General features: G+C 39.6%; 1 pseudogene; it reads left to right on the top strand.

The window, feature by feature from the left end:
* Positions 1 to 1,284: 1,284 nt before the first annotated feature.
* LOC115305138 lies at positions 1,285 to 1,590 on the top strand (annotated as a pseudogene).
* The last annotated feature ends 8,937 nt before the right edge of the window (positions 1,591 to 10,527 follow it).

Genomic DNA, 10,527 nt, shown 5'->3' with positions numbered 1-10,527 from the left:
ATATAATACAGAACTCAGCTTTAGCCAAAAAAAAAAAAAAAAAAAAAAGCACCTTACTTTTGCTGGCCCAAATGAATGGTTTGGCAACTTGCATGAGATCTAACCCAGATCAGTCAAAGATATTCTTTGGATGTGTATGTCAAAGCTAGCTGGATTCTTTCTTTCTTTTTAAAAATATTTTAAATGTTTATTCATTTTTGAGAGAGAGCATGAGTGGAGGGAGTGGCAGAGAAGGAGGGAGACACAGAATCTGAAGCTGTCAGCACAGAGCCCAACGCAGGGCTCGAACTCACAGACTGTGAGATTATGACCTGAGCTGAAGTTACATGCTTAATTGACTAAGCCACCCAGGTACCCTGCTGGATTCTTTCTTTACAGAGTAGTAGTTAACCTGTGGGATGTGTATCCATTACCATATTTTCCACCACTAGGAGAAAGCCTGCTTGAGAAATAAGTCAGTTCTTCTCAAGAAACAATATCAAGAAAGGATGACAAACAGAACCCCCAGGTCCAGCTAGGCCTCACATAGAATCAGCATTGACTTACTTGCCAAATGTATGAAATAATAAGTTATCATTTTTGTTTAACTTAGCTTGAACTGGGTTGGTTAGTGTTATTTACAATGAGTCCTGATAAGTAAACTACCTGTTTTTCTCATTCTAACACTCTCCCTTGCCATGAGACCATTTTTCTTATTCAGACCTTACATGCTCAGGCCTCCTTGCCACAGAAAATCAAGGCGGATTTTACTTACCCTGCAAAGGAGATCAGGAGACCAATTGCTTTTTGGGAAAGGCAGGGGGGTAAAATAAAATTAGAACATTCTATTACGAGAGTTTTGTGTATGTTGGAGGATAAGTCAGAGAATATCTATCTCAATTGACTTGGGAAATTCAGCATCTTTCCAGCCATCTGCATTTTCCTTCTCCCTCTGGATCTAGGAAGGATCCTGAGACATAGCAGAGAGGTTCCTGGATCATAGGAGACATGGCTACTGCCTAGATGAACAAGGGCCCATTCAGATTAGAAAGACCTTTACTAGTCAGTGAAGCACAGCCGTCATGAATGTGTGGAATGAGAGATGTGTTATAGGATTTAGACCCTGCACAACTGAGGGAGAAGCTGAGGAAGCAAAGGTCCAGAAAGAAGAAAGGGACATCAGACAGAGAGGCACTGACCAGACTTCTCAGATCACGTGGCCCAAGGGTCAGACTGCAGGTCTTCTTGCCGCAGCGGCAGCTCTAGACAGAGTAAAACTGGGGTGAGGTAGGGGTGGTTGGAGTCATGGAAAGACCAAGACAAATGTTTAGAAAGTTTCTTCCTTTCTTTGCATTGTAGTTGAAAGGAGTATAGCCAAAACTATAACCAAGGAGGCATTATGCTTCCAGAAAAATCTCAAGGAAAAGTCTTGCAAGCAACAGTAGAAGCTGTTGGGTCAGGCTCTAAAGGAAAGGATGGAGAGATTCAACCAGGGTGAAAGTTGGAGAAATGGTTCTTTCCCCAGAATATGGAGGCACCAAAGTAGTTCTAAATGACATGGATAATTTCTGGCTTAGAGGTGGTGACATTCTCGGAAAGTGTGTAGATTAAAATACATCATTATTGAAATGGCACTTAGAGAAGCTGCCCATCTAAGTGAAGTTATGAAATCTTTAATTATGTAAATAACTTTCATGTCTCTTTTATAATACACTCATGGTATCCAAACTAATGATACTTCGTATCTCTAAAATGTACTTTTGGTGTACTGATATAAACATTACCAAATAAAAATGCATAAATGAGTGGTTAATCTTTTAAAAAAAAATCAGTCTTCTTGGGGTGCCTAGGTGGCTCAGTTGGTTAACCCTCCAACTTCAGCCCAGATCATGATTTCATGCTTCATGAGTTCCAGCCCTGCATTGGGCTCTGTGCTGACAGTTCAGAGCCTGGAGCTGGCTTTGGATTCTGTGTCTCCATTTCTTTCTGCCCCTCCCCTGTTTGTATTCTGTCTGTCTGTCTGTCTCTCAAATAAATTTTTTTAAAAAGTTTGAATATATCAAAAAATCTCTCTTCTTAAAGCATTGATACAAGTGGACAAGATAGAAGATGCAGGAAAGTTAAGAGAAGTCAAGAACATCCAGTCCCTGAAGTGAAAACACAAAGGGGAAGTTCACGGGAAAGTATACGGGAAGTTACTCACTCTCTGTAGCTATGGCTTCTGTGGGTCTGTAGCTAGGTTTCTGGTGGTAGACGGGGGCCTCTGTTAAGTAACAGTGGCGGTAGTTGGGCAAAGAGAGTTAGAAGGGGTCAGAGGAGAGTGAAGGAAAACTGGAACTTGCTGGGAACCTCTGCATTGGTTTTTAATTCTATCTGACTGCAAAGACCTTTGGAGAGTACTAGCCACTATTTCATTTCTGTCTCCCGAATCGCAAATTAATCACTGCTAACCTAGAAACATATAGGGCAAGAAATTCAGGAAAATGTGGTTTCCAGCTAGGCCAGACTGACTTTAGAGGAACACAAGACAAGGTCCATCTCTGTGGTGATACCAAGGCAAACCATGAACCATCCATTAAAAGTACAGTACAGTAACTGTACCTTATACTTTATTGTCAAGTATAAGGTACAGTTAGCACAACTCACCCTTTGGGGAACAATCTAAGCTTCTACATCAGGTTAGTGCTTTCTTTGTGTCTTCTTTGGGTTTTTAAATAGTTCTTCTAATTCCCCGCCACAAAGGGGATCCTGACCGTGCCTGTCACCGTTTCTTCCTTGCCGTTGGATTGTTACGACTTAGCATCTGGTTGCCTCTTCTTTCTACCAAATACTTGGCCAATCCCTAATTTATTTCTGTTGTTTCTAACTATTTCTTCTGGACCTGGACATGTTATGATGTCCAAGACTCTTGCCAGTCCAGATTCCCAGCTAAGGCTCAGCTCTTCCTATAGCCATAAATGGCTCCTTTACCTCAACTGGGGAGGCCAGTCTGCCTTCATGCTTACCAAAGCGTGGTGAAGTGCACCAACTGTTCTAACATTGAAACCTTGGTATTATTAGTGATTTTTTTTTATGTAGATGGCAGACTTCCTCTCAACTCAATGAAGGGATTTTCTTTCTTTCTTCTTCTTCTTCTTCTTTTTTTTTTTTAAGAGGGAGAGAGAAAGACCAAGAGAGGGCAAAGAGAGAGAATCTTAAGCGGTCTCCATGCCCAGTGCAGAACCTGACACTGTTCTCAATTTCATGACCAGGAGATCATGACCTGAGCTGAAATCAAAGTCAGACCCTTAACTGACTGAGCTAGTCATCCAGGCACTCCTTAATGAAAGGATTTTCCATGCTTGAGCATGAACTAAGTAGATTGATATAAAGAATATATAGTCAAAGAAACATATGGATTTGCTAATAGCCTAGCCTTTGTATATGTAATGTGGTTGCTAGGTAAAAAGAGACAAAATGCTTGGAATAATACTGGATATGATCCTAGACCCACCCTTTGGATTAGGATACGACAGAGAATTCATGGGTAGGATTAGCCTTCTGATTGCAGAGGTTCAACTAGGAAGGCAAGGAGCAGCATCCTGCTATCCTACCAAGTAATTTGAACCTTTTCCACACACATTTTATCGAAACTAGACTAAAGGCTGGATTTGAATCATAATTCTAACTTCGGTTAGCATTGTGATTTTGGGCATATCATTTAACCTCTCTGATTCTAATTTTTTTTCATTTAGAAATTGGAATGAATCATTTCTACCTCTCAGGGTTGTTGTAAACATTCAGTGTTAGAACTAAAGCATCTAAAGTGCCAGGCACACAGTAGCTTGTGATCAATAAATTGAAGCCTTTATTCCACTATCAAATTCTGGGTTTTCATGTTTAGCTCAGCAATGACTGAAACTTCATTGCTAAATTTAAGCAGACTTCAAAGAGCTACAGGAAGAAGAAGCTGTTGACGATTAGTTCCAGCAGGTCTTTTGATATTGTAAGCTTGTTTTTGTTGAATGTTCAGAGTTTGGACTAGAATGAACTGACCTGCTTGAACAAATGCAGGAGGGGCTCAAAGCCCCATTTTGATATGAACACTCAGGACCTCACCTGAACAAGTAAGCTGAAGTCTCAGGATTGGAGATGGTTCAATCTTGGATCTGGGGTTCTCTCATCAATGAATCTCAACCATAATCATAGTTGTTTCTCTCCACACTTAGCACAGTGAAGCAGATGAGTCCCCAAGGAGTTAAGGACACTGAAGTATCAGCCCTGGAGGGCTACCTCTTGACTCCTTGCTAGGAAATGGTTTAAGCCACTGTTTCCTGAATCTCTGCTACTGGCAGGTACACACCAATCTCACATACAAGATGCATACTTCTGGGATCCAGCTCTTCATTCTCAGTGTTCTGGAGATGAATTCTATCATGTGGGAGAAATGCAAATGAGGTAACATTCAGATCTGGAAGACTTAGAAGGAACCTATATCTATGTGGAACTTTGATCATCTGTACACTGGGTGCAAAAATCACCCAATGTCAGGTTTGAGTTGAGCTCTGCCTTCAGAATCAAAGAGCCAGTGCCACAAATAAAAACAGATTTCTGAATTTGGTTCAGAGAAACCCAGCTAGTTTATTTGGGCTTCATCTAACACCTGCAGCCATTTGCCAATTTCTATAAAGTATTGAGAGCAGTACAGCTTTTACTCATGTCTTATTACTTCCTGATCTCATTGTCTTTGAATCTTAATGTTAACTTTTCTGACTCATATTCAATGAATCTTTATTGCTCTGGACTCAGTGCTTTCATGTTTCCTTTATGTGTTTTGTAACAATCATGGGAGGTACAGGTCATTGTTATTTTAATAGCTAATATATGTGTGTGTGTATATATATATAAATTATGTGCCAGACACATAGTTCTAAGCATTTTATTAACTCATTTAATTATATATCACAATTTTAGGTAATCTTTATTAATATCATTATCTACCTTTTACAGGTGAGGAAATTCAAGTGTGGAGTTAGATTATCCAAGGTCACACGAGCAATGAGCAATAGCACTCAGATTCAGACCCAGGCAGTCTGGCCCCACCGTTCATGCTCTAACCACTAGTCTGCATTGCCTGCAACTTTACTATGAAGCCAAGACTCAGGAAGTACGTGAATTGCCCAGGGACCCGCATCTGTTAATGAGTGGAGCTACTAGTCTAACTCAGGCTTTTAGATTCTAAGGTTCATATCCTATCTATTCCTTGCTGCTTTCATCAGCTATAAGGTGTATGACTTTAGGCAAGTCCCTTGATTTTGTCAAGCCTCGTTTTCCACCTATAAAATGGGGATAATAATGCTGATTTCATAAGGTGTTTTTGGATTAAAAAAATTAATTACATAAAATGTTAACTCACTCCCTGGCATATAAGTAAATTCTTAATAAATACTAACTTGCCAGCTAATGGATGGGTTCCCAAGAAAAGCTCTTTATTCTCAATGCTTGGTAAGTATTAAGAACATGTTAACTCTTAGCATGTTAACTAAGAACATGTTAATAAGGAAAGCACAATGTATATAAAAAATTGACAGTTTGACATAATTTCTGTTCTCTAAACCTTGGTAATTGCATTTAGATTTGCTTTAGAACTAGACCATTGTTGTGTCATGGAAATACTACTTGTCAAGGGCAAAAAAATTATTGTGTAAGCCCTTAAAAATCCACTCCAATGAAGGCTCTTTAAAAACATTTAGATATTTGTGATCTGTGTCTATATACTCTCTTAAAATAGCATTCTCTTATTTCCATATCAAATTTTAAGGCGAGTTAAGCATGGAACACTATGTTTGTTGACCTGATAATCTATTTCCCTGTGGTCTGTTGAAGTTTCTGTTGACAGAATTAATGGAAATTATCAGGCTAAGTGTAAGTCTTTTTGTTCCTCTAAACAAAATTGTGACGTACTTGTCATATTTCAAGGATATGATGGAACATGGTTTAAAAGTGCCCTAGATAATTGTACTACAGAAAGTGAAAGGTCTTAGACAGTAAAAAGTAAGAGCCAAGAATATTTTAAACTCAAAATAGATAGAACTATTTTTATAATGTGGGTAGTAGCTGGAAACAGATCAACAGCGCAAGAATATTAATGGTTTTTGCAGCATGGTGTCCATTTCAATGTATATTTGGAGTTATATGTAATATTCTTTGCACTCATAGACCCATTCCTGTCCAAGTTCATTGCCCTCACTCCAGCCCACCAATTCTTACCTACATGACAATACTAGGCTTTCAGTCCTTAGCATTGGTGTCATATTAGGCTCCAACTAAACATATTAACTGATTATCCATTTGCCCTAAGATGAAATCCAAACTGCTTAGTCTGACATGAAGTGCACCATTATTGTGAGCATTATACAAGATAACATAAACTGATTCATGAATTTGTCCATTCAATATAAGTTGACGTTTTGCTGGCCCATTCCCTGTGCTAAACTTTAGGCATGCAGATGGAGATCATGGTCTCATGATCAAAGCAATGTGTTCTCACCTTGTAGAGGGGAGGACAGATGAGAATAACATCATTCGACATGCTATGTGGTAGTGGTATAATAGAAGTAAACCAAGGGTACTTGAAAGTTCATAGGAAAGGAACCCATATTTCCAACTTACCTCCCAATGTTTTATTCGCAAATCGTGTGCTAAATTGGTCTATTGGCAGTTTTCCTAAATAGCACGCACATGCCCATCTCTCTGACTTTGATGGTATTATGTTTTCTCATGCTCAGTTTCTTCATTTTTTGTTTATCCATTCAACCAATACAGACTGAAATTGTACCGCATGTTTCAGTATGTGTGCTCTATGCCACAGATCAGTGACTGAGAGCCACAGTCTTACCCTCTAGAAGCTGACAATGTCACTTTTCCCATCCCCTCCTGCTCCCTCTAGAAGTCCCCTTCCTTGACCACTTGGCCCCTGATGTCTTCTTGAGCTCCAGTAAGCTTATTGTCTGTCACATGTCAAATCTTATACAGTTAGCTGGGATCAATCAGTATTTACTGGTGAACTTATCACAAGTAACTAGAAATATAAATATCCTTATTAGATAAAAACTTTAGATTACTTTAAAACTCTGATCTTACTCCTTTAGTTGGACGATGGTTGGCAATTCCCATGAGACTCCATCTCCACACCTGTTACAAAACGTGCAGAATGAGCAGAATGAAAGAGTTCCAAGTGTGAAATTAGGTTTCTTTAAAAATTTAAAATTTTAGTATCCATTTAATAAGCTAGATCAAATTTCTTCACATTTTCTTTCTAGTGCACATGGATATTTAGGGGAAGGAGAAAGAGGTCAAGGTGGAGAAAGAAGAAAGTAGAAGAAGTAAAAGAAAAGGAGAGCAAGGGCTCCACTAGAAAGAGGGGTGGGAACTTTGTGAAATAAGGGTGAAGACCTTTCTTTCCGAGAATATTTCATTTTCAGGGCTGTTTTCCCCATGTCGAATCTTGTGAAAAAGCTGGATGTCTTGTTAATCCTTTGTGTGGGAGTCATACATTGAAGGGCAAGGGCTGGAATGTGGGGTGAAAATCATATGACTGACCTCCGAAATCTCCCAATGTATGTGTCATACAGTTGACTAAAAGCAGCTTAGAAAAAAAAAGGCCAAGGGCATCTTGTATAAATATATTTTAATAAAGCCAAGCATTAAAGGCTCCCAAAATAAATGTGTCTTGAGGTTCTCGTGTATTTCTGATATAATCAAAGGATTATGAACTCCATTTTTTAAAATTAAATATATAGTTTAATCCAGGTCTTCTGGGTAAATCACTTAATTTTAGCTTTTTTTTTTTTTTTTTGCCCATCTGTTATATGCTAGGCAGGGTGTTTACATGTTGGATAAATGGAAAGCAGTTTCTACTTGCAAGGTGTTTATAATCAAGGGGGGTAACTATTATTAGTTATCAAATCATTTTTGTTATAATATTTTATGTGACATGCATATCTACATTTATTTTAAATTTCTTCACTCATGTCTATCTGTATGAGTAATTGATTATGTATATTTACATATATAACTTCTTATATATGTGCAAATATAAGAAAGTGCCTACAGATGTGATATTTTAGAAGGTTGGTATACGCCTTGAAGTCCCTCTCTGTGTCCTGGGTGGGGAACTTCAGCAAAAGTAGGCTATGCGATAGAAAATTTTGAAATTGCAGGGTATTGTCCTGTCCAAGAGGCTGATGCCAGCTTTTTAAAATTAGAATGCCCACAAATCACTAATACAATAAAAATGGAACACCTAAACCCTGCATGGTTTAAAGTTTCTATAGTAAATTCAGCTGAACGTAAGCAACTCAACGAATTCATCATTCATAAATATCATGTTATGATTTTTTATAAATCAGTACATGTAAATCTTTCTTTTCTTGCCTATACCAAATCAAGTGAGCAGTCATTGACAGACTCTTACAGTTATTCTTGAAACACTCTTTCTTTTTAGGGCAGAGGTAACATCACCTGATAGGATTTTGAGAAGTTGATTTATTGTTGGCTGTTTTGCCTAGTCCTTTCCCATAAATTTCTCTCTAGCAGATTTAAGCCAGGGAAATCACTTGGTTAGTCTTTTGCTTTTGATAGCAGTGACTGCTTTCTTGAACTCTCCTTTCAGTACTGGCAGCTGTCTTGTTCTCTGATGTTATGCAAAACACATCTGCCTTTTAACTTGCCGCATCCAAGCCTTATTTGCCATTGCATTTTCTATCCTTTGATTCCTCGCTGCGTTACTATTTATCAGTATCAAAAAGCATCAGCTGGAAGCTGGGCAAATGCAAAGGTGCCCAGCATTGCTTTTGGCCCCAAATCCATAAAATCAAGTCAGTCACACGTCTGGTGGGTTTTTCTCTAACTGGACTGCATGCATCACAAGAACACTGCTTTTGCCTTTTTTTACTGAGTCATGTCAGCATCTGAATGTGAGCTTTATCCTTAAAATCATGAGTAACTTCCTCGCAAGTCCCAGCACACAGCAATTTGGTCATTTAAATGAGCTCTTTTTCAAAATATCATTGTATAACTTTCCTTCTGAACAATTACTACAGCGTGAATGTTACATGATACTTGTGTGATTGATTAAGATCTGTCTTCACGATTGTATTGTAAGCAGCATGTGTCAGGAAGCGTGTCTAGATGGCTCCTCTTTATATTCCTGGCACCTAACACAGTGCCTGCTTGGCATATACCTATAGATGATGATTAAAATGTGAATGAAGGGGCGCCTGGGTGGCTCAGTCGGTTAAGCATCAGGCTTCGGCTCAGGTCAGATCTCATGGTTCGTGGGTTCGAGCCCCGCGTCGGGCTCTGTGCTGACAGCTAGCTCAGAGCCTGGAGCCTGTTTCGGATTCTGTGTCTCCCTCTCTCTGACCCTCCCCTGCTCCAGCTGTCTCTCTCTGTCTCTCAAAAATAAAATAAAAAGCAATTAAAAAAAAATTTTTTTTAATGTGAATGAATTTGGGACGCCTGGGTTGCTCAGTTGGTTAAGTGTCTGACTTCAGCTCAGGTCATGATCTCATGGTTCATGGGTTCAAGTCCAGAGCCTGGAGCCTGCTTCCGATTCTATGTCTCTCTTTCTCTCTGCCCCTCCCCTGCTCGCGTTCTGTCTCTCTTTCACAAAAATAAAATAAACATTAAAAAAAATTTTTTTTTAATGTGAATGAATTTAGCTTTGTCCAAATATTACATAAGTTTCTCCTCTGGAATTGTCTTCAAAGCCAATTTGCCAGCAACAAAAGAATGGCTTCTTGACTTTTCTTTGAAGAGCACCGGAGCACCTGGGTCTGCCTGGGTGCTCCTTTCTCTTTCCTTGGCTGCACTTAGGCCCTCTTGGTTGGCCTCCTTTTTCTCTTAGCGCACTGGAAATCCCTGCTGGCAGCTACCTGGCACAGCCGCGATGTGACTTGGACTCCTCGCAGGGCACCCTGGGGCAGGCTGCAGGGGGGGTGGGGGGGTGGAAGGGGAAGTGACAGAAAGCCTTTGGTGAAATGCTCGTTGCACTGACCGAAATCACCTGGGTGCTGTCTACCTGCTGTTGGTGCCATGAACGCCTTAAGTGGGTGCGGTGAGCAGAACACTGTGAATGTTCATTGCTGAAGGTTTGGGACTCAGGTTTTAAGTTAGCTCCTTGTAACTGAGATGATCTAAAGTGAGCTGATGGCGTTAATAGTAGTTATTGGTGGTGAGGGGAGGGGCTGAATTTACACAGGACCGTAACTGTCTTCTTAGGTATTTCTGTAAGATTTAAGTTTCCTTTTTACCCTGGGACTATTTTTACCTTAGTAATTAAAAGAAAGATGTATGGGACACCTGGGTCACTCAGTGGGTGAACGTCTGACTTTGGCTCAGGTCATGATCTCTTGGATTGTGAGTTCAAGCCTTGCAGTGCTCTCGCTGCTGTCCGCCCAGAACCCACCTCAGATCCTGCTCAAGTACACACCTGCTGTCTCTCTCAAAAATATGTTTAAAAAAATAAAATAAAGATGTACAATGAATATTTTTAAATGTCATAGG

This window comes from Suricata suricatta, chromosome 10 (genome assembly GCF_006229205.1).
Source record: "Suricata suricatta isolate VVHF042 chromosome 10, meerkat_22Aug2017_6uvM2_HiC, whole genome shotgun sequence".
NCBI classification, from domain to species: Eukaryota; Metazoa; Chordata; class Mammalia; order Carnivora; family Herpestidae; genus Suricata; species Suricata suricatta.
Note: the sequence above shows the minus strand (reverse complement) of the source record. Positions and strands in the feature narration are given on the sequence as shown.